The 26,644-nt window shown below is 29.1% G+C and overlaps 1 protein-coding gene across 1 annotated transcript in view; it reads left to right on the forward strand.

The window, feature by feature from the left end:
• The first annotated feature begins 16,405 nt into the window (after window positions 1–16,405).
• The window catches only part of LOC136989323 (xylosyl- and glucuronyltransferase LARGE1-like), a 76,329-nt gene continuing 66,090 nt past the window's right edge, over window positions 16,406–26,644 (forward strand). Inside the window, exon 1 of the mRNA XM_067287447.1 lies at window positions 16,406–16,651. The gene's annotated coding sequence lies outside the window, so the exon portion shown is untranslated. The remainder of the gene's footprint in view (window positions 16,652–26,644) is intronic.

Genomic DNA, 26,644 nt, shown 5'->3' on the forward strand with positions numbered 1-26,644 from the left:
ATAATGAAAATAGATTTCAAATGTAATTTAACTGGTTTTTATCTTTATCTATTCATTCATCCATTTATCCCGGATCCACAGGGGCAGAAATCTACTCCTCCTGTCTTTCGAACAAGTTTTTTACTTCATCTTCATCACCAGTCCAAGTGTAATTAGTTATTTTCCAACTGGTTTTAGGTCTATCCCCTTTCCTTGTTCCCTCTGGCATCCTCCCAGAGGGAACGAAGAAACTGGGTAGACGGGTCTTTAATCGGGCACGTGCAGTTTATTGTCTTAATGCCCCTTTATTCCCCTTATTTTTAATGCTCCATTAAAATATGTGTTAAAAAAATCATTATTTACTAAATTTAATAATGAAAATATGCTTTATTAATTGGTTTTTAATTATTAACATAAAAGTTATAATTTGAAATAAATATTTAATAATTAAAATACAGTAAATTGTCTAAACCGAAACGCGATGATACTGATCAGAATTTTCCGTTTTGGCAGGTTTCCATTTTATAGAGTTTTTACTAATGCATAAATGAGAAAAGTAAAAAAAAAAAAAAATGTTACATTTAATATTTAGTTCTGCTTTTCCAACAATGTAAGTGGATTTAATAGGATTAATGGAATAAGGCAACGCAACGCAACACATGGGCAATGTGCCAAGGGGTGTGCCTCCCAAGAGGACTTTTAATGAGAAACTGGGCCCTATTTAGGTGTTATACACGCGAAGAAAACCCGGTAAACTCCACGTGGCAGTCCGTTGGTCAGGCGCGAACAGATGTGCGACTACCAGAATCGAGTGATTTTTATCCACTAGGCACTGGAGGACACAACGCTATCGATGTTTTAGGTTTCAAAGACACGTTTAAAACACTGAAACGTGTACACGTGTACGCGTATGCGATGCACAGAATAAAAATCTGCGTAAAAACCCAAAATCCTTGGAATTTTTTAAAATTATAATTTAGAATTTGGGTTCTGTAACGCAGTAAACTTCCGCTTTATTCGTGTTATGTTATACAATCGGTATCAAAAACAAGAAAAACAAATTTCCGTTTCCGTGTTAGACAGAGTTCAGGCTTATGACGTTTTTTTTACACGTCATAAGCCAGAAATCTGTCTAACACGGAAGTTCCGTTTCGAGATTTATTTTTCATATAGTCACGTTTCCGTTTTATACAGTGTCTGTTATAGACAAGTTTTACAGTATTATAGTAAATCATTTATATACATAATATTTTAATCGGTCAAATTTTGACCCTCTGGAGTTTATTTGCCTGTATTTCTCGAGGTTTTCAGATATCTGATTTGAAAAATATTAAAAAAAAAAAGAGTAAAACAATTCTATTTGTGTGCGTGTATTAGTGTATTAGCCTATATTTTGCTCTAAATCTTCGGTTTCATGGACCAAAGATTTTGAAATTTGGCAGGAATATATGTGGCATTGACTGTATGTATGTACGGAGCATTTTGGAGGTTATAAGACAAGAGGGAGATGGGGTAGAGGTCATATCTTGAGTGGGATCAGACTTGAGGAAAATTTTACTCGTAATTGATATTTACAATTCAAAAAAATCTTACCCTTACCCCAAAATAAGGCTTTTCCTTATTTAATACTTGAAACACAATTACAATAAAATCATATTTTATTTTAATTATGTTTTAATGAATCTTGTTTTGTAACAGTACATTTGATCAATAATTGTGGTAGGATAAAAATGTTAAAAACACTTCAAAAATAAATGAACTAATACACTTTTTATTTAAAGTATGTTAATTTGATAGGAGTAGGCAAGGCAACACACGCCTCTCAAGAAGACTTTCTATTGTAAACTGACCCCTATTTAACATTTTACCTCTGCCCACACCAACTTGAACTTTTAAAATATCTTCTTGCACCCTCCAAGAGGTCTCATTTTCTCAGGTGAATTTACTCTAACTTTAGATACATCTATACTTAAATAGCATGAAGATTTAGGCTAGAGATTACAAAGAAAAAACACGTAATTATGCATTTAAATTTGGTACTGATACATTTTAATTAAGATTTTATTTTTAAAAATGCCCAGTTCTCAATAAAATAGGCAAAGAAAAGATTTTAAAAGTTAAATTTTTTTTCTTTACCTATTACCAATAAAAAACTTTTATCCTCTAGAAAAAGTATCTGGAGAAGTCTTACACCCCGGGGGTTCGTGTATTCCATGTTGAAGTACAAGTGGATAAGAAGTCTTCGCAAACAGGAGTTAGAATTTCTTAGATTTAATGAAAAATAAAACAATTAGAATTTCGAAATCTACGAAAAACTATAATTGAGTTTAAATATTAAAAGCAATTCGTCTGATGATAATGTAATTTGTAAAAATTTATAAATCATATTTTATTGTGATGAAATAATTTGAATTACAAAGGTTATACAAGTTCGAGTCCTTATTTCTTTATTTTCTTTCCTTTATTCCGATCAGGAACCACCATGCAACTTGAAGTCAAAAAAACTTCTAAAATTAACGAACAAAACACTATTAGACGACATACAACACAATTAAAAAAGATCTTCGGCGCCGACCTGTCTTTATAGGCTACGGCGTCTACAAAGCATTAAAAACTGTTAGTCTTCCACAATAGTATCCGTGTTATACAATTGCTTTTAGTTGCGGGCCCTCTGGCGGATTCGAGTAGTCTCAAAAAATTTACATATTTTCGTAAAAAACTCGGGAATTAAAGTTCTTTAATTCTTTAACTTTAACTTTAATTCTCGAGTTTTGTACGAAAATGTGATGAAATAGTAGGATCTTATTTTTACATGATTATCCAAGTTAGAAGTCAGAGATGTTGTTATCCATGCTTGAGTGAGGTACAAATGGGTGAGCCTCGATACCTTTTAATGTTGATATTTACCTAATTATTCTATGAACTATTCAAGAAAATGAATATTACATTCCATATTCTATGAAGTAATCAAGGAAATGAATATTTGTCTAGACTTTCGCTGAATTACAGTCCAGATGTTGTATTACTTTGCATAAAAATTAAGAAATAGATATATGAGTGATAGAGTACAATACCTCTTCCTCTTAAAACTTATAGTGACTACAATGTACCAATGTGTGTTGGATTTTGCTTATTAGATCAATATGTAATTGATACATCTAACACGTTTGTTGGGCTGAAATTTGAAAAAATTGTAGACATAAATTCCCACTGTCGTCCGTCTGTTGTCTGTCATTCCTTACTCTCGAGCACGGTGTTAGATAAATGAAATCCAAGAAAAGATATAAAAACATAGGGGCAGAAGGCCCCGATTAACTATACATAAACTTCCGATTTGCCTCGAAAGTCACGTTATTTCAATTCAATCATTTGCCCTAAAATAGAGTCGTGCCGGTCGTCTACCGGCACGACTCTATTGCTAAAGGAAAAGTATGATGTACAGGAGCAAGCCACTAATAATTGCAGGTGAAGAGCATATATTTCAAATTAAATAAATTTTAAAAAAATATGATTAAAGATTATAGTCCGGCAATGTGACGATGTCACAATAAATAATTGCTTGTTTTATTTGTATATGGGCGATCTTCCGAGGAGAAATGCCTCCCGGGAGAAATTTTTAAGGGAAACTGGCCCCTATTTAGGTGTTACTAACGTGAAGAAAACCCAAAATCTTCCACTTGCCAGCCCGTTAGCCAAGGCGCAAACCCACGATCAGTGTTTAGTGGTTTTATCCACTCGGCAACTGGTGGGCACATCTAACACGTAAAAAGAAAGTAACGTACACTATTATCCAAATTTATATTTAAAAAAATAATATAATATTTTCATCAGAAGTAAATTTATAGTGGAAACTTTATGTTGTACGCATTCCTTGTGCTTTAGTCTCTCCGCCCCGTGGACATTAAGAAGGTCTTTTTTTTATACCAGTGGCGTGCCGTGACATTTGATGATAGGGAAACTGTGTTTCCATAAAATTTTTAAATACTGGAAATGACAAAATTGTATATTCGAATATACAATAGCCATCTTATCGTTGTTTTTCGCGTGTATAGAAATTTGTAATAAAACACATAATTCGGTTATAATAAAATATAAATTTTAAGTAATTCAAAGTACGATAAAATATTAAAATAATCGCACCATATGTATTTATATTTTAAAAAATAAGGCGTTTCCACAGCTTTCATGGACGGCACGACACTGTTTTATACTAATTTTGGGTTCGGTCAGGCCCACAATGTGGGAATCAGGCAGTGAGGGACATGTCCCGACATATTTGGGACGACCACCCATAAAAAATTTGACAATCATTCCGACGTACTGAGCATTTTGGCTAGTGAAAAATGTTCTCACCAATCTGAAGCTCTGTGAATTCCGGGACGTCACAGAAGTGACGTCAAAGAGGGGGAATTTCGAGATGGCTGCGATAAAGTTTACGCGTTCAATCTATAATGTTTTACGGAGATGAACAAAGCTCCATTTCTGTTTGATAAACACGACATTCCGGATTATTATAAAGGCGTTGGTTTAAAGGAAAATCGATGGGAATTGATCGCCCAACGATGTCATTTTACTTCGAATATTTTTAAAAAATTTTAAATTTATTATATTTTAATACGTTTATGCTGCTATATATATAAAACAAGATGATGGCTGACAAGAGCGAGTTGATGTTAACTTCTCAACTTCTCGTATTTATTTAAATACACTAATGTTAAAGTTAATATAAGTCACAATTAAAATATATTCATATATATATATATTTCATACAATTCAATAACTAACATTAATGTACCATGTTAAGTAGCGCGCTCTAAAAATCCTGGAAATATTCTCACTTTAACGAATATCATTGCAAAAAATATTAATTTAACATAACATAATTTCGTTTATTTATGGGAAAATATAATAAACGTAGCAATTTTTTCTTTTCTAATGTTAATCTGTTAGACTTAATTGACAGTGTCAACATTCCTTTTGCTCAGCTATTTTATTTGTCAATTATTCACCTTCTATTTGTCAGTTTGTCCTCTTCCATTATTTTCTCAGTAAAATTTGATTCTAACCTGTTGTTCCCACTCTTTAATTTAATTATCAATCTAAATTCCATTTCCCAGTTGAAGTTGTTAGGTACATTTTAATAAATCGTATTGAAATGAATATTAAGAACGACATTTTGATTTAACCAATAACAGAATATGAAATTCTGGCCTCATGGAGTTTTCCGGGTTTTCTTCATGATAATAACACTTAAATAAGGGCCAGTTTCCCATAAAAGATCTCCCGGGAAGCACCCCACTCGGCGGATCGCCCATGTGTACGAGTAAAACCAAACAAAACCTGAATAGTGTACCTTATTCAGATAAAACGAATACGATAAAATATACAATATGTTTATATTTAGTTTAATCTTCGTGCCAATTTGTATTTATCTTTCTTTAATTTTATATTCTTGAAGATAATAATAATAAGTAATCGAATGCGGAATCCATTATCAAAGAATATGTGTCATTTTCTAAATGTCTTAATGGATAGGCATCATTTTAGATATCAATTGAGATATTATGTTTATATAATACTCTGGTTGTTGTCACATGCCAGTTACATTTATCCATTCATAAATGCAATTAGACAATTATGCATTATATACAAACCGGATTTATAATATTCGTGTAATATTCCATAATGAAATCATAAGGATCTAACACAATGAATTGTCGTGACCCACTAAACTGTGAAATTTCCTATCATTAAACATTATACTAAAATTTATTTTACAGGTAAAAAGTGTGGCATGTTTATGTAAATTCCCCGTTTGATAATTAGCAATAAATTATCTTTTTTTAATTATTAAAAAAATTAAATTTAAAAAATATTTATAAGATAACACAAATGGGCATGAAATTGCTTTCAGAATGAATATGTTTTAAGAATATGCAAAGTCTAATGGCGGTTAAGGCGTCAGCCTATCACTCTGGAGGACCCGGATTCAAAGCCTGCGGAGTTGAAAGATCCACAAGATTTTTTTAAATTTAAAGAGACAGGGTCTTGCCGAATCCACGAAGGGCATGCGGAAGAAGAATCTCTTAGTGTCCACAGGATGGAAAGAATCAAAACTGAAAAAAATATACTCTCAACGAAGATTTTCCTTACACGCCATGGTAATTGAAATCATGGCAGTTGGTTTTGGAAACTATTGGTCTCGTAGAACTTTTGTGAACTGTTGCCTTTTCTGATGTAGAAATAATTCGAATCTTATTTATGCATAACTGCTAGAAGACCACTTTTCGTTTTAAAAAACTAAAAATATTATGTTCAGGTTTGCATTTATGTTATATTCTTTAATTGCCCTAGAAACATAAAGACGGTAACAGAAATTGTGTTGTATTTTCGGAATTTCTTTTGTCAATATCTTTCTTTGTTATTAAGTTTCGTCTACCGTTTTGTAAGAAAAGTATCGAAATCTCTTTTGATTACTGAAAGGAAATTCTTTATAGCTGTAAAGACTTTTTCTTTGCAAATACAAAATACGAACAAACAAAAATTAGCATATTGCAAGAAATTTTAGCGTAAACCATTAAATTCTTAATAAAATTAAAAATATTGAACAAACATTTATGGATGCCATCAATAACCATTAGAAATTTCACCAAAGTGCTAATTCGTAATTTCAGCAACTAAAATTTGGCAGTAATAGTGAGAAAGGACGACAGTTATTTCCGTAAAACCCACGTTACTTTTAACGGCTAGGTGCACTGTTTAAGGAACATTTCAGCCATTGAAAATTTGCCATTGCTTCCGGAATTCATTGTCACTTTATTGACTACTTTCAGAATTTACTATCGTTTCATTGACTTTAAAGAAGTGATAATATACGTTTAAAGTTTGATTCGATTGAATTGAAATCATTTCAAACTGGCTAAAGTTTGGACGTTTCTTATTGATTCTTCTTTCTTATGATAACAAAGCTTCTAAGCCAATGCAATTTCTAGTAGAATCAATTTCTAAATTTTACCATTGAATATTAATCAATTCCATCTTTTGCTATGGGATTTGTCTAGAAGCTATAGGGTTTAAACCGTTTAGTAAATGAATTTCATCAATTGCCATTTATTTTCGTTGATTCATTAAGATCGATTCAAACTTCTCCAGAATGGAAAAGAGAACTTGTCTGTCCTCTTTTCCACTATTCTCTTGTCACATGCATTCATAAATCGAAAGAATGAGGAAAAAAAAAACCTGCAAGCCCTAACATCTAGATGGCGAGATGGTTATGGCGTTAGCCTACCGCTCTGGGGATTCGGGAGAAAAATTCCCAAGGATTTTTCATGGGTGATCTTTCCCGGATATATTGGGCCTGTATCTAAATACCAGGTTCGGCTCACTGCTACCCTTGCCGAATTCAAAGAAAAAAATGGCTTCTTTGTGTCCACAGAGAGAAGAGAGCCAAAAATGAAATATACAAAAATTTCAATAACTAAATTTGATTCGATCAGCATATTTTCTATATAAATATTAATGCTAGAATATTTTATAATCGCAGAATATTAGCGAATACATTTAGTTAATAAAGACTATAAGATTACAGAAAAAGGTTTACACATAGATAATCTGCCTCCCGAAAGGAATTTCTAGTGAAACTGGCACCTATTTAGGTGTTAGAGCCGTGAAGAAAACCTGAAAACTCCCATTGGTCAAGCTCGAACCCACGACCTAAAATCTAATGGATGAAACCTCTCAAACGAGTGTTCAGTAATTTTATTCATTCGGCCACAGATGGGTTAGGTAATACGGTAAAACGTCAAATTAAAAATAAAATTTCCCAGTATTTCTAACAAAAGTCAAAAATTTGTCAAGTAATTGACCAAGGAATCAAACTCAGATGTTTTGTAATAGATATTCTTAATTAATATTTGAAGGGTTCGGGCGTGAAAGATGGTAAGCTTATGCCGTAATGAAAGTTTACAGAAAATGGAAAACTTAAATGTCTTAAGAGATTTTCTGTTTTGTTTCCTTTAATCAGAATAAAAAGCATGTTACAAGTACATATAATATTTAAATTGGATTGCATTGTTATTTAGTTGGTAGCACGCATTATAATGTACTAATAGTAATGGCACTTACCGGAATCCTCCATTTATAAAGCTTCACATGAAGTAAAAATTGTTAAAAATTACAATAAAATATTATTTAAAAGAAATAAAACTTCAATATCTTTCGTTTCAAAGTAGTCTAGACACGTTTTTAAGAGTCAATTTTTAAAAAAATCAGTTAAAGTTTTAACTTTGTTAAGTCTTTTATTTTTATGTCGACGATGTCTACCACCTTTACAAGACTTTAGAATCTAATTTTCAAATAAAATGACTCCTTTAAAACTTTTCTAATTTGCTTTAACAACTTTAATTAGAATTAAATAAAGATTTTGGACTTTCTTCTACAACATTTTGAAGCTTTTATAACTTACGGCTTTATATTTTAAAATAAATTTACAAAGTGTATTATAAAATAATTTCTAGAATTTATTCGAAGTTATTATTGTTTATTCGGAATAATCATAATATATATTATGAATAAATTAAAATAAATATTATACAGAATTCTGCATCATTTAGTAGTTTATTTATTTATTTTTTTAAAAATAATTTAAACCGAAGGTATCCAACCTGATCACCCCAGAGATCAATTTATTTATCCGGGGATCAGTAAATTAATAGGAGTCGTTTAGGGAGTAGAAATAATAAATTATCAAGGCCATAGGTAGTCTGGAAAACTCAAATTTTAATATACTGGAAGTGGTATAACTAAGTTTTACTCTGGGGGTGATCTGGGGGAAAAGCACTATTAGAATTAAGGGAAATTAAGTGTTTCTTTTTTCATATTTTTTTAATTAATTTAATTTAAAATATATGCTTTCCACCTCAAATTACTAGTGGCTCACCCCTGTACGTCATACTTTTCCTGTTAGCAATAGAGCCAGGAGGGTCGTCTATTTCAGTGTTTCTCAAACTTTTTGGTCCGCGACCCCCTTTTGCACTTAAAAATCTCAAAGGACCCCCGAAGAATGACTATGTGTAGGAAAACATCTCGGAGGAAGGGGTTAATTTCATTTGGGGGAAGCTTTAAATTGAAATAACATGACTTCCGGTTTGCATCGGAAGTTCGTATATAGTTAATCATGCCTCCTGCCCTAAGCTTTCTATACCTGGTCTCTGATTTCATCTATCTAACACCGTTCTCCAGATTAAGGACGGACAGACAGCCAAACGGACGGACGGAAATTTATGTTTACAATTTTTTCAAATTTCAAATTTCGTTGATGGATAGTATGAAAGTCAATGGAAACTGATATGCAGTAGACACTCGATTATCTGGGACGAATGAGAAACATATCATCCCAATTAATAAAAATCTTGGTTAGTCTGACACCATTTAAATCTTCTACACCATAAACCTAACAGGTGCATTTTCGAAAAAACGCGAAGAGGACAACAAATTTAACGAAGTGGACACTTTAGCATAGTGTATCACTGCCCTTCCACCTCCTTCTGGCCTTTAATGGCTCGTCCGCAGGTAATTTTGCCATCCCGGTAATCGAGAATCTATTGCACCTTTAGATTTTAGTAAAGTAAAACGAGGGTTTGAATTTTGATTTATGTTTTTATTAGTAATTCCCATTTGACTTTCCATTTCATCGTATCTATGATTCTTGTTTTAATACAAAATGGGCGAATTAAAATCTAATTTTTGAAAGGTCCTACAAGCAAAAAACAAAACAAACAAACAAAAAAATAATGGTTAAAGACACTATAAAGCAATTTTTAAAATAATTTAACTTAATTATTTATTTTTAATTATTTATAAAAATAGTATTTAAAAAATCCATTCGACTCATTTTTATATTCGAAACCTGGTACATATATTTTCTATAAAATATAAATTATATAAAATTTTTATGTAGCACAAGTGGAAAGGAATTTATTAAATTTATGAAAGCATTGCCTCAATTTTTAAAAATTTAAATGCCTCAATTTTTAAAAATAACATAAATTGATGTAAATTAATGTAAATTTTAAAATTTTCATTTGTAAAACGCGTAGAGACTTATCAAGTTATATTCAATGGGATCTTTCTGTGAATTGTAAAGTGTCAATAGAATTCTACTTGAAAGAAATTTTAAAAATATTTAAATTAAATAATAAAGAAATGTTTTCATGTGCAGCAGAACCTGGGTTTGGCGTACATTCTTGGAACCAAAGACTTTGTCCGCTTAGAACAGGTGACCGTTATATTTTACAATATCTCGAGGTTTTTAAACGTTTAATGCATGCTTTTTTTGTAAAATATGTAATAAGACCAGTAGAGCTGTTATAACTTCAAAGGGCCCAGGCAAATTTCAATTAGAAGGCTCCGTGTCAATGTTGACTTCAGACGTTTTTCTTCGAGGAAATATTTTTTTATAAAAGATTGGTTTGAGGCGTTCTGTTGGTGGGCCCCTCAGCAAATGCCCATAGGATAACGCGCCACCGAATAAGACAGAATTCAGCAACAGCCAAACAATTGTATATTTATTTTACGCGGTAATTAATTAAGATAATTTGGTACTAGAAGTGTTAAGCGCCATTATATATTAAATTCAATAATTATAAATTAATGATTAATTTAGTTTGGAGAAATCTAGAAGAAAAGATCTGGCCCGGAGTGAGACAAAACCGCAAACATTGCATGCTAAGGAGGCAACACAACCGATTACGCTATCAAGTCTTCACAAGTAGGATGTTTGCCAATTTTTCTCTACACGATTCATTTGATTAATTCTTCTTCAATTATTCTTTCTTTCTTCAAATTCTCTGAGTTTCTTAATGTCTCCTTTCCGTTATGCAGAAGGAGAAATGTCTGTGCCAATCTACCGATGAGTATCAGAATATTATCTGAAAATTGAACTGTTAAAATTTCGTTTGACAGGTTTTATGACACAAAAAAATCCCATGAAATTGCACCAAGAGTAGGCCTAAGAATGGCATGCTTTAAATCATAAGCCCATGGGAAGCATACAGGTCTAATCCATTGCACTGTACTTTTCACTTAACGGAAGTTTTTGGAGAATAGGAAGAATAGGAAATTTTTGTTACTGTGTAATTCATGATAGCTTTGTCCGTCTAAGACAGTGCACACTTAATAATATATATCAATATTCCCGTTACTGCGCTGGGACCGGACGTTTTGTCTGCTAAATCCAATGTCCGCTACACGCAGGTTTCACTTTATACATCTATAAATAAAGTTATGAATTAAATTTATAAACACTTTTGAATTAAAGCTAACTCCATATTTGAATTTAAAATATTATTGATAAATGTAAAATTTACTAGGCAATTAAGAAATATACAATAAAACCTGTGTAAACCGGAATCTCGCGGTTTCGAATGTTTTTTCCGGTTTGGTAGGTTTTCCTTTTTTTATTCAGGTTCCGTTTTAGACAGGTTTTACTGTATTAGAAATAAATTTACCTTAAATTATGTATTCGTGAAATTTTGTTTGCGAATTTCGTGAATATTTGCGAATTTTATAACTTAATTAATTAATCAATTTTTAACTAATTTTTTTAAAATTCTATATTAAATTAATTTTTTTATTTAATTAAGATGTTAATTTTTGGATAGCCTAAATTATATTCTATAGATTCATTTATTTTATGATTTAGTTACATTCAATTTACTTTATGAAAGAGATAATACTTTACTGTATTATATAAAAGCATAAATCAAATTAATTTTTGTAATATTGCTTAATTTATTAATTAAAACTTTTATATTTAAACATAAACTATCTTCCTAATTTACTATTTCAAAATTTTTGGAGTATAAATGGTATATAACACACCTAAAAAACCCTTATAGCGTAGCTCTATAAGTATTTTATTTAAATACTTAAAGCCCTGGGAGTGTCATTTGGAATTACAAAGTGCCACGAGCCTCCCACCTCATAGGACTTCTGATACACCTTTGAAATGTCCCAATTGTTTTAAGGAAATTAACACTAAGTAGGTAAATTGTGGAGTTTGTAATGACTTCAAATGCATTTCTACACTCTTGCAACAATAGTAACAATTGAGATCCTCCCACAATTTTTCTAATTAGAGCAAACTTTTTAAAAAATTGGGACATTCATATTTAAATAATTATTTAATTTTAAAATTACAAAAGATATTATTATTATTATTATATACTATTAAATCCTTAATAAGTGAAAGGACATAACAAGTTGATAAAAATAAGTACTGCTTAATGTTTTGAAGTGTTTTAAGGAATATTAATCCAAAGATTTCTTTCCAATTATAAAATTAATAGAAATAAAAATTTAATTGCATTTTCTAAATATGTTTTTATTACCTTTTATAAAAATTTTATAAAAATTAAAAGGAAAATGTGTTTATTAAAAACACCAAATTAAAAAGGAAACTTTTATCTAATCTAAAATATAAAATTGCAAAAAATATTTTTTAATAAAATAAAATTTTATTAAATCATTTTAATATATTTTTAAATGTGTTAAGCATTTCAGTAGGAAAAAAATAAATTAAAATAAATCATAAATTATTAATGATTTTTATTTTTAAATAAATAATAAGAGATCTTGTTAATTTTAATGCATTGATTTATCCAAATATTTTTATTTAGGAATCTAATATTAAAGGAAGAAAGAATTTAGAATGATGTATTCAAAATAAAATACAAATCTATTCATTTATTTTTATAAATTGAAGCCAAAAAAACGTTAATAAATATTAAATATTTTATTTTTGTATAATTATATTAAGTGCATTTTGTGAATAATTTATTAATGATTTAATTTAAAAAGATAGAAATAAAATTCTATATATTCTTAGCCTATTGTTAGGAATATTGTATTGAAGCTTATAACTTATCTGAGTGAACTTTAAAAGTTTACATTAAATAATCTTTGAAAAATAAAATTCTTATATAAAAATATGAAAAAAAATTGTTTTCTGATCTTCCACAATGTTATTTATAATATACAAAGCTTTACATATATATACAATGGCGCATTATCCCATGGAAAAAAGGGCAATTGCCTGGGGCCACCATCAACAGGGGCCACAAACTAGTCTTTTATAAGAAAATATTTCCCCAAAAATTTCCCGAAGAAAAATGTCTGAAGTAAACACTGTATATGGGGCATCCTAATTCAAAATTGCCTGAGCCCCATGAACCTATAATGCGTCATTGTGTTGTATGAAGTAACTAAGATTTTACTCTGGGGATGTTCTGGGGATGATCTAGAAAGTATAATCAGTACAATGCATTTAATACCGAATATATATATATTTTCCCGGTTTGTCGGGTTTCCGTTTTGAACAGTTTTTTTTTTTTAACACAGAAAACGCTCTAGTCCTAAGAATATTTCCCGTTTAGGCAGGTTTCCGTTTCATTCAGGTTCTGTTTTATACAGGTTTTACAGTATATATAGGTGATTTATTTTCAATTTATTCTACTTTATAAACACATCGATTGTATTGTGTAGTTAGATAAAACATTATTAAGGACACATTTAATCATGCATAATGTATAGATAAATATTGTCTTTATTTTTATTAAAAGAAAAAATTAAATTGTAACTTGTCATAAATAAAAATTTTACATATTAAAAAGAAAAGAAAAATAGAGAATTTAGGTCACGCTAATTTATATTCTACACAATATTTTTTTTATTTTAATAATAAAAATTGTTATTTTTTTGGTATTTTTATTTTTCTAATTTGGACAAAAACTTAAATAAATAAATAAATAAGATAAATAATCTTATTTAGGTTATCTCTTAGCTTAGTCGTAAAGAGCATCGGATATTTATTGGAACGTCCGGTCTATAATCGTGTTAGATAACGACTATCGATAAATCCAGACAAAGAAATAATCCAACACAACTTGTCTCTGCTACAAATCTCCGTTTTCTTGAATGTTACTAACAAAAAAATAAAAAAAATAAAACTCAATAGTTACTTGGATTTTATCAATTTTAACGAAGCATTTATTTACTTTTTATTTAATGATGCTAACAGAAAAAAACAGGGTCTAAATGATATTTTGGAGGCCAAATGGGTCCAAATAAATAAATAAAAAACACTATATTTTTCCTCTAAACTGTGTTTGAATACAGCAAATAACATGCATGCACGTAAAATTAGGCTAACTTTATATGTACTGTGAAACTTGTAAACCGGACTCGTACGGCATTGAATACTTTTTTCGGTTTGGCAGGTTTCCGTTTTAAACAGGTTTTTTTAAACACGGAAAATCGCCGCGTTGTTAGAATTTTTTTCCGTTTTATTAAGATTTTACTTTGGACAGGTTTTACTGTATGTATATGTATACAGTAAAACCTGTGTAAACCGGAATTATGCTCTACCGAATATTTCTTCCGGTTTGTACAGGTTTATTTTTTTAACACACAGAATCGCTTCGTTTCAAAGATTTTACCAGTTTAGGCAGGTTCCGTTTTGCACAGGTTTATTGTACAGTACATAAAGTTAGCTTCGACATATTTTTATAAGCACGTGAAGTTAATTATATTCAACGACATATTTAATTACATACACATAAAGTACTTTACTCTGAATTTAATTTACATATAAAATTAGTTGCATTCGATGTGTTTGTTTGTGTGTTTATGTATAAATTCATCACCATTTACGCTATTTGCAGGGTAGGTTTTACGTATAAGCTAGTTAAGGGACTTCACCTTAAATTTTTTTTCGGTCTAAGATAATTTTTAGGGAATTTCCTCAGTATTTTTCCGCTTAGAGGGCCGCAGTATACGTAAGTCCCTCTGTTTGTATGCGTAATATAATATACATGTATGTCCGATAACTTGCCAAAATGTAAATAAGTTTTCTGTAATGAAAACTTATGTAATAAATGTAAATCTTTAAACATAATTTGCGTTTAAATCAATTTAAAGAATTCCAAAAATTCAAGAAACTATTCTAGAAATTCGTTTACATTGTTTTATTATAGTAATTAATTTTTATTAGAATAAAATGAATTTAATAGCATAAAAAACAAAATACATTTTCCATTCATTTTATTCTGTCATAAATATTTAATACAACGAAAACTTGCGGAAATACTACTACAAATTTAATTTATAATTGAGCTTACTCATTATCTATTCCTGTGTAATAAAAACTACATTTACATACAGTAAAACCTGTCCAAAACGGAACCAGAGTAAAACGGAAACCTGTCTAAATGAAGAGAAAATCTTCGGATGTGAGCCATTCTCTATGTTAAAAAAGAAACCTGTGCAAACGGAAACCTGCCAAAACCGGTTTTACTAGTAAAACCTGCGTAAACCGGAATATTTGCAGGTTTTTTTTTTTGTTTTAAGTTTCCGTCTTAAATAGGTTTTACTGTATCTCAAAAAATAAATAATTAATTAAAAATATTATTTAAAAGCAAAATCTGTTAATCAACATAATGAATTAGTAAAATATTCAATAAATTTTAATTAAGCAAAATCGAATTTCTGAAAATAACAAGGCATTTAAATTTGTTATTCTCTTAATTATAATTTAAATGTCTGTTTCTAAATTTGTAACAGAATATTTATATACGTTACCTGAATATATAATTTTATACAATTGATAATTATTTATAAACTAAGCTGCTCTTCCAATTAGTTATTCTCGTTATTTGTTGTATGAACGTGTAATAAATTAAGTTACTTTAAACATAATTTACAATATATATATTTAAAATTAGCTATATTTTAAAGCAAAGTAAAACCTGCTTAAATCGGAAAAAACATTCGGTACGGATCGATTCCGATTTACACAGTTTTACTATATTATATTGTGCATGTAAAGTTATTTTTAATATATTTTTGTAAACTTATAAACTTTATTAAAGTTACCTGTGTAAACCGGAATCGCACTCGTACCGAATCCAGTAAAACCTGTCTAGAACGAAACCCAAATAAAGCGGAAACCTGCTTAAACGGAAAAAATTCTTCAGATAACGTTAAAAAAATGCCGAATCGGAAAAAATATTCGGTATCACGTGATTCCGGTTTACGCAGGTTTTACCGTATGCGCAGGTTGTTTTTTTCCCTTAACACAAAGAATCGCTCCGTTCCGAAGATTTTCCCGTTTAGGCAGCTTCCGTTTTACTCAGGTTCCGTTTCGGACAGGTTTTACTGTTAAAATAGTTATTTTTAATATATTTTACATTAAAATTAGTCATTCTTAGTATACTTTATACGTAAAATTAGTCACAATCGATACATCATAAGTAAATATAACACATAACACCGTAAACAATTTTAATGTTTATTAAACTTTAACTGTTGTAGACTAGATTTGAGCTTATACAAAACTCTTAACTTGTCAGATGAGTTTGTTGAGGACATTTCTCTTTAAAAGCTGCTGGCAGGCAGTGAAACGGCTCACACCCCTCGATAAAAGGAATGGTGCCTACCATATCCGGGTTCTTACCGGAACAAGTCAGTAGCCATTGAGACAGAGGAAGAGGAATTTGTATTAGAGATTTCAGTCGTAATCGAGCTTTTCTTCAATTTACAACCGAACAGAGACAATCACTTATGAATATAGATAATAATTGAAAGGATAATTTACCATCCATTTCATTACAAAACGGTAAGGTTCTCTTATTGTTATGCCTAATATTAGGCTTAGCTTAGGGGTTGTGTTTTACTAAAGATCGAGATTTGTTTTTTTTCTGTTTGTTTTTTTGCCAATTTCATCGAGCTTTTCGTTTAAATTTGCCGATTATGGAATTTATTTACGTTTCCCCTCTCGTCCGAACTGGTTTTTATAAACGGGGGAAGGCCCGGTTTTACGTAAAATCGGAGTGAGTAACAATAGGAGTCGTTAATCCCGTGTACTTTACTGTGTTATAGGCGAGAAACTTTACTGTTTTGTATTTTTAAAAAAACACTACTTAAAGTCAAGTAATTCGATATAACGCTGTAATTTAATAAAATCCCGCGTTAAAATGGAGTAATTTCGAACTGTAAACGAAAACAATAGAAATTGTAGGTTTACGTTAATATTGTATTGTTGTAATTGATCCTTTACACATTTGAACTTCGGAACGTGGACGAAATTTTAAAAAATTGGAATTTTTGAGGAATAGTTTTGCTGTGTAGTCGAGTAATTAAAAGCTCATCTCTCTTTTCTGAAAATTATACCCCGTGTCAGATAATGTGTTTAAATGGCATCATTTTCTTTTTTGATTCTTCTCAATCTGAATAAAGATTTAAGTACATTAGCATATACTAGATAGTCAATGGAAAACTATCTTGATACGTAACCAACTTTTCGTAATTACGTTACAGGGCGTGTCGTTTTTCGAATCATTACGTTTTTGGCCATTTATTTTCGCTCGATTCTTCCTAATTGTCGTCATTTACTTTTAGTCTTTCGCCATTCTTTACATCAACATATACCGAATACATTTATGCAGCAAGTGAAGAAAAAAAAAAGTTATTCCTTCTTGTTTACATATCGTATATACTGTGGTTGCTTCGATTCTGACAGGTGGTGTGTTTTCATAAATTATTCAGAAGTTAGCTCTGAATTGTCGAATCATCAGTTAATCATTAATACATTTATAACAACTAAAATAAGTATTTTTCATATACACATAAGTTACAGCTGGAAAAAAAAAACCTATTGTTAGTGTTTCCTAACTTAAACTTATTTTCCATTGAAATTCTCTTAAAAGTTTCTGTCCAACAGAAATTTTCATGTTTCTGTCTGGTTTTAGTGTTTCCTAAATTCTACCCATTATTTTCCATGTGAAATTCTGTCTAAAATTTTCATTATATTCAAATTTCTTATAATGAAATATCCAATTATATATTTTTAATTAATAATTAAAAAATGAAGTATTTAGCTCATAAAGTTTATGACTTAAATCTGTTATTTAAACAGTACTTGAATGGATCTTGCCCTATAAATTTATCAGTGCTTCAGCACTATATTAAATATATTTTTCTTTATTATATTTTTGTAAATAGAGACTAATAAGTTATTTTTATCTTTATGAAAAGTTTTCAAATAATGCTAGAAATTTACTCATGGGAAAGTCTGACAGTATCACGTATTCAAAGCCGCGTGCTTGAATTCTAAATTTTTGCTGGGTAATATAGCTTAATGTAGTTGAAAGATTTATGATCACATGTTTTGTACTTCATCTTTCCAATGTGAATTGTTCATTAGATTACATGACAGTCGACTGTACAAATTTTGAATTTATTAAGATTTATTTTCTGTATTTGTCAATCATTGATACCAGGGAAATATTAATATATAATAATTTTTTTTTTGTCTTCTAAGTTCGATAAGAAATGTTTTTTTTTTGTGTAATTAATTGTGCGGTTGTGTGTTCTCTAACCCAAAATAACGGATTAAATATATTATTTTTGATAAATTTGTAGAGGTAACTATTTTATTTATAACGTAATTAATTTAGTAATCCTTTTTAAGCTTCTGTCTCTACAAATAGATAAAGTATCGTATTGATGAATATTTCAACACAGAGCGATTAGCGATTGTAGTTTTGTTTTTATAATTCGTGCCAAATCATATTTATCACGTTGCATTTCTAATTTGTTCTCGTTACACAATATACCCATTCCCAAGCAATAATGCTGCAGTGTCGAAAGAGTCACAGCTGAATGAATCGTTTGTTGTTACAGATGGTCTTGCTTGTATTCGGTCGTGTTTTTGGACTTTGTGTTTTTCCCTTCAGCAAAAATTCAGAAATATATTATTCGAATTTCTCATGGCCTTATATAGTCTCGTAAAGTCGACCTTATCCGCTTGCTTATATTATGTCTTTTTAAAATGGAGCAAGGTATAAACGGGGATATAATTTTTTCCTTTACGGTCTGATTACTCGTTCGGTTAGATCACTTGTTTTCGATTGAAAGAAACCCGGAAATGATATGTTGACGTTGACCTTCTATATTTAAATGTGCTCTATTTAACGAACGATCTTAAAACTTAACAATGGTGTTTTTTTCCTTCTTGTTTTGTCTGTGATAAGATTTTATCTAAATAATATCGCGTTACAGTTATTAAAATATAAATACACGGGTGCATTAAAAATATTATTTTGGCTGCAGAATTTCCTTGTGTATACATTGTATTTTTGTGATGTAAGCTATTTTATATTAGTAAATGATAAAGATTATATAAAATATTTGTTGGATTGAAATGAATTATGAAATTACTTTTTTTTTCTTTTAGATTTCGGGTTTATCCATAAATTTTATTTTCAGTAGAAAACTTTATTTGAACACGATCCGTTTACAAATACTGTAAATCTTTGTTGTGTCTGTCACACTTGTGTAGTTTATTGTGCTTTTATTTGTAATTATATTTCAGTTTTTGATGTTTATCAATTCGCCTGATTTGTCTGCATGCTTGCAAACTAAAGATATATTTTAAAAATCTTGTGTCATAATTAGTTTTTAAGTTATATTGAGTTATATCACACACAACACACAAAGTGTAGATTTAAATGTATAACTTGAAGTAATTATCACGAAAATTGATTTTTTTTAAAAATATATTTTTAGTAATTAGTTTAAGTGATATAATATATATATATATATATATATAGTGTTGTTATAATAAACTTTATATGTTGTAATGCTAATAAATTAATAATTAATGGAAATTGATAAATTTTAATATAGTATGTGATTAATAATAGAATTTATTATATATAGTTTCTAAATTTATAAATCTTTACAGACTATTTTTATTATACTTATTAAAATTTACAAAATAATAAAATAAGTATAACGATTTTCTCAGAAACAGATTATATCATCGAACTGCATAAATATTGTCTAAATTTAGTAATATCGACCAAAAATGTTTTAATCTATATCATTAGTTAAAATTTATTAATATAGAAATAATCTAATATAAATTGAGTAAATGGTAGATTTATTTATTCATAGTTGTCATCGAATAATATATTTTCACGCGAAATTTATTTGATTCCATAATACTGCGATGATGACGCGTTAGATTAATTAATAAATGAGCCATTTTTTTCTAATAAAATCTTAATAAAAGTGTGAATTGCCCAGCAATTCACACTTTTATAAGTAGATTTTATATTGCTGGATTTATTAGAGCCGCCATTAAAATAAATTTTTCCTCAAAGTGAAAAGTAAACTTTTCACTTTAAGGACTTTTGAGGACAAATTTATAAAGACTTTTAGAAGTTTATTCTGAGGCAATTTCATGGGATCATTCTTGTTTTTCTAGAAAACTGTGTGATATCCTATGAGGCCAAGATTCCGGATCAATTGATATGAAAATTAAATGAATTAAAAGTAATTAAACTTGGCTGTCGTCTTGTTTCTTTCAAGAGAAATTTTGTTCAATAAATTGAATAATTATATTTATAAATTAAATCGAAAGGAATATTTTTGGCGTATCTTAATATATTTCTTAAACCGCGAAAAATCTCGTTCCTATAATTCAATATAACTTTGTATTATCGATATGGAAGGTTATCTTATATAATTTATTGTTAAGTACTGTTTTATAGCCTTTGTTCCATTATCTTCTAATCGAATCGAATTTTTTAGATGTTTTGGAAAAAATGTGACAAATGCTTTTAATGATCTACACTATTTTTGATGCTTTAAAATTACTTTTTTTCGTGGATTTTTTTCCCCTTCTCTTTTTGTCGATTTATAGTTGCAAATGAACAACGGGGAATAGATTCTTCAACACTAGAAGTAAATTATAATATGATCTTGCCGTATTTGGACAATATTTTCTGTCCGAAAACGGCGAATTTGGCGGGAAATGTTTTCATTTACTTGTTTATTTTTATTACCCGCAATTAACTGTTAAATATGGTCATTTACTGTACAACAAACGTGAAAGTTCAGCAAGAAATCTTTGACGAAATTAAAGTGATAAGTAATTTTTAATTTTTGAATAAGATTATTATTTTTTTGCATGGTAAATTGAACAATACAAATGTTTATCTCAATTGAGAAATAAGATTTTGTAAAATTACCCTCTCCTTCTTAATGCAAGTAGTGTTGTGTAGAACCACATACTATATTGAATAAATCTTTTAGTTTTACAATGATCACTGTAAAACAGTTTGAATTTTGTTTAATCATACTTTTATCAAGATGTAGAAACTGCTTCAAAATAAAAATCTTTTGTATTACAATCAATATGTGCATGCAATTTGCTCGAAATTCTTGATTTCTTTAAGTAGCTTTTGTTCAGTTGTAGATCAACATTGTGTTTAATAATAATAATTTTGAATGTCGAAGAATAAGTTTGAAAGTATTTATGAATAATAATTATATAGGACTAAAGTTTTTAAATTGAAATATTGTTTGCAAAAATTCATGGTAAGAAATTCAGATCTGAAGGGACGTTAATGACTTGAAAAGTTTTCTTCCATTATTTTCATAATTATATTGTAATCTACATAGTTTAAACATTGCATGTAGTACATTGCACAATACTGCGTATAAAATACAATATATTGTATGTAAATTTTAAGTGCCACTATGTTAGTTGTTTATCAAATTTTCAAGCGAGCATACTATATAGCAGAGGTGGCCAAATTTTGTCAGAAATCCTCATCTTATATTGGAGTGGTATTTTATATATAATATTATATACTGTATATATTGTATATTAAGGGTAGGGGTCCCATTTACGGAAGCTGCAATAAGGGTCCAGAAGAGCCGCAGTTTGGCCACCATGATTGTATAAGTTTTCCAGAATTTTGTTCTCACTCGTATAAACTTTTGCGTTGCTTGGATATTTATGAAATGTTTACGTTACAAATGTATATAATTAATTTGATTAATTTATATATATATATATATATATATTTCTCTCAGCATATCAAGAAAAATTCGCGATTTTTTATTTAAGAAATAGAATGTAAATAGAAATGTAAATAGATCATTTCTCATTAATGCAAAATGTATGATTTGTTTCGTCGTTTCATGTTTATATTTAATAATTCTCTGCTAAATTTACAGTTAATATTAGTGTCGATCGGGCTGTTTGCACGAATAGCATCGACGTATTCGTAAATCTAATTTAAAAGTCTAGAAAAATTTTTATTAATAATATAGGATGGTAAAGTTTGGTAATCAAGAATAAATTTTTGGAAGCAAAATATTTATTAAGATTTATCTTGTTTATTCCAGAATTAAGTTTTGACTTCAGCACTATGAAATAAGTAGGTTCGTAGAAAATACAAGATGGCTCAAAAAATCAGCATTCAAAATTTCTACTGCTTTCAATATTTATTATTTAATTATTTAATTATTTTAAAGAAGTTACTATATAATTTATCAATTATATAATTGATATAATGTAAATATTTACATATTTGTATCAATTTTCATTTTAATATTTCATCGTTGGTACTTAACTAAGTGGGGGGGAGGAATCGTTCAGTATTGTGACATCGTTGCAATCCGGGCTGCAATTTTTTAACCAAATTTTGTTTATAAAATGACGTAATTTCCGTCCAGACCGGAAGTTCGTATATAGTTAATCGGGGTCTAAGCTTTCCATATCTAGTCCCGATTTCCCATTTAAGGAAGGATGAGAGTGGGAACCTGTTTGCAATTTGAAAATTTTGCAGCCCAAAAATCCAAAAATGGAAGATATAAAATTTCCATTTATATATAGGCCTATATATAGTCAGATGAATATATAGTATTTTGTATTATATACTAAGGCTACTTTATTTTCGATGCTACCTACAGTTGAAGCCGAATCTAGATGACAAGGAATAATTTACCTTCTTCTATACTTAACTTTCATCTTATCAAAAATTTACAGCTTACTTTAATTGTATTCCGAATGTTATATTAAACATTTATTAGGTATTTAATAAATATTTAATTTACCGATAATGTTATAACTTTGCCGTCCGTAACCTTCCCCCAACAATAAATTACGAAAGAATTGGAGTAAAAACCATTCGCTTTTGCAAGCAAAAATATTCATATTATTTGATTAGAATTTATTAAGATGTTAATGTTTATTTAACTAATAGTATAAATATTTAATTTAGTAAAAGATGATTTTATAATGTAAATTATTAATAAAATTTCGAATTACTGAATCACAAAGAATAAATAAACTGTTTACAGCTTTAAGGTGTGTTTTTTCCCCAAGTAATTTTCAAGGAAATAAATAAATAAATTTTTTTTTTCTTGGGAATTAGTAGCAAAAACATAATTTCGAATTGAAGTATTATAATTACATTTGTCGTTATCTTGTCTTTTTTTTCCCCTTTCCTGTAACCTTCATGACTTCTATTTAGTTCATGCTACTGAAATAACAAAAATTGCAAGATGACTTGCATTGATCACATTTCTCATTCTTTTTGATTCTCTGGAATAAGAAGCGATGATGTAATTTCATTCATCAATAGAAGTATTTATAATCAAATTATTTTTAATGGTTTTATTCTAAAATCTTTCTTTACTTGATCCATTATGAATCATCAGATGTAACTTATGTCCGATCGGGTTTCTTATATTAAGTTTTACGACTTTAATTATTAACTTGTACATAAATACAGACTTAATTTTTTTTAATGTATATAAAATTTATTTGTTAGTGAAAGTGGAATTTTTACGCCCCTCAATATAAAAATTACTCTTTGTTTAAGAAATTTATGAGCTTGTTTCTGATTTTTAAACCATATGAATAATTAAATTAATGCATTATTATTTTGAATAAGTAAAAAAAAAAATCTATGTTAAAAATTCGATGAATTGTAATTCTGAAATAAAAAAATAAAAATGGGACGAGTGGCATATGGCACATTGCAAATAGTGAATATGATATCTCGAAATATTGTATACAAAATGATTACTAACTGTCAATAAAAATAAAAATAAATGAAATATCTAGAAATGCATGATTATAAAGCACAGTATGTGAGCATTTATAATCACAGTATATTATTGTTCGTTTGCTTTGAATGTTATTGCTGTTGTATGGAAATATATTATGCGTATTACATAATTGTGGGACATTATATGTAATTTGCATATAATAATCTAACATTTAGTCACGAAAACGCGTACAATTCGAGAAAATTGATTCGTTAAATCTTAAAGTCGCTGAATAAAGATCTGATAAATCGAGGAGATATTATGTAGAATTTGTTTATTAGACTGGTGAGTTACATAATAAGAGCAAAAATTGCTACGTCTGAGTGCGTACAGGAGTACACACGTACTGTACTGTACATAAATTTTGCTCAAGAGGCAGTTAACTGCTCTTTGATTAGTTTGTATCCAGGTTTACAATGAACACGAATCATAAACCGAGTTTAGAACGTCAGTTTCTTTTATAAAATAAGTAGTTTGTAAGCAGTAAGGCAGCAATTTAGTATTTACAACGGTTAATTGGTTTTCGGGCCTATGTATGTATACATAATACAGAAAAAAACCACCTCAAAGTTTAACTTTTAGAAGTTAAAGTATGATTTACGTGTTTTGATGGTTCATATTATTCATGTTTCATTAATTAATTTTTTAATTGTTTTCATGCTTAATTGGTAAATTCAGATTGGCGAATTGTCTGTTCGTTTAAAAATTATTACAATTAAAATTTTTTTTTGTAAAGATCTGCCGAAAATATATGAAAGCAGACATATAATGCCATGCTACAAATTAGAATTATTTCTATAAATATTTATTGGTTTCTTATTAATTTGCATGGCTGATATATATTTTCGTTAGTCAAAAATGATATATGGTAATTTATCCACCGAATTTGTTTTTATTTATTCAAATTCTAAGTGAGGAAAATGCGAATCTTTGTTTTTTTGTTTTCTAATATCTGTGTTGTATAATTTACATACTGTAGAGGAAATTATAAAAATGGTGATAAATTCACAGTTAGGCTCAAGATTGATGATGATGATAAAATTTTCATTTAAATGAAATTTCGAAAGCATTTTTTCATAACACAAGCTTAATGTGTACGTAAAATTAACTCTAATTTATTAATTTCTGCGAGTTATAATTGGATTATAGAATATTAGAGATTCTAAGAGCGAAAGATTCGAATTATATAAAGCCATTGTTTACGAGAAATTAATTATTTAGTGTAATGATAGCATATATTTATTATGATAAATGATAATTTGTACCTTTTTATGGCATTTCATCGCCCGTCTGTCCGTCCGTCCGTCCGTCGTTAATCTCGAGAACGGAATTAGATGAAAGTCAATCGGAGCCTCCTGTCTGGTCTTGATTATCTATTCTAACTTCCGGTCTGGACCGGATGTTACGTGGTTTTTTAAAATTAAAATATGATAAAAAATTGTAGCCTGGCATTGTGACGATGTCACAATAATATATAACTAGTTTATATTTTAAATTGATTCGCTTGTAATAAAGTAAAAATAAATAAAATTTCTATTATTGATATTGGAATTCAAATTAAATTTTATCAGATTTACCGTAATTATTGTAAATTAAAAGAAATGTAATTTTATTCTGTTTATACAGTAAACACCGGAAAATCGAATATTTTAAACCGAGAGTACTTCTGTATTTTGGAAATTGTCGGATTAATGTTATAAATTTCTGCTAGTATATAATAATTTTTTTATTGCAAGAAGAAATATATTAGCTTCTTAAAATCTTTTTGATATTATTGGGTGATATGTCAATGCGTTTTACACGTATTTAAATGATAAAATCTTTAGTATACTGGTAAATGTAAAAGTAGTTGTTTTCCTTGTTTCGATACTTTCAAATACCTTGTCCGGAATTTTTATAGAAGTTATAAGGCATTAATATAAAAGAAATTAGTTGACTTAAGGTTTAGGCTCGATTTTGGCCGTTATGTATGCATTCAGATTTGACAAAATTGATCCACAATACAACTGCTTGTGTCTTTTTAAATAAGGCAACGCGACACGTGGGCGATCTGTCGAAGGGGAATTCCTCCCGGGATGTCTTTTATAGAAAATTGACTCTATTTAAGTGTCACTAACGTGAAGAAAACCGGGAAAACTCTTACGTGACCAGGCGCGAACCTACGACCTACCAGTGTTCAGTGGTTTTACCCACTGGGCCCCAGTGAGTTGTCCTCTTCTATTGGGCAAAACTGGGACTACAGATAAATATCTCGAAAATAATTGAATGTTTCATTGAAGACATTCTTATCAATTTTAAGAAGAATGACGAATCAAATTTTTAATTTATGCTTACAAAATTGTAAATGAATATTTATATGTCAGTACGAACTGTGATTTTATTCAATAATTGATGCCAATTGTCAGTATGTATATATATATATATACTGACAATTGGCTTCAAGATATTGAATAATTTAAGTGATTATATTCGTATAAATCCATCAATTTGTGAACCGTTAAAAGTTTGCCAATAAGTTTACGTTGTATGTTTAGCTACAGTAATAAGACTTTTACACTTATTGAATCGATTAATTAAACCTTCTACGTAGTTGATTCTCAAATTTCGATGAACGGTTTACCGTAATCAGGATTATGACATTGCAATCTATATTCCCTAAAATCTTACATGGATTAATTGTTTTCGGCAATGCGACACG

Source organism: Centruroides vittatus, unplaced genomic scaffold (assembly GCF_030686945.1).
Source record: "Centruroides vittatus isolate TY-2023 unplaced genomic scaffold, ASM3068694v2 scaffold_464, whole genome shotgun sequence".
NCBI classification, from domain to species: domain Eukaryota; kingdom Metazoa; phylum Arthropoda; class Arachnida; order Scorpiones; family Buthidae; genus Centruroides; species Centruroides vittatus.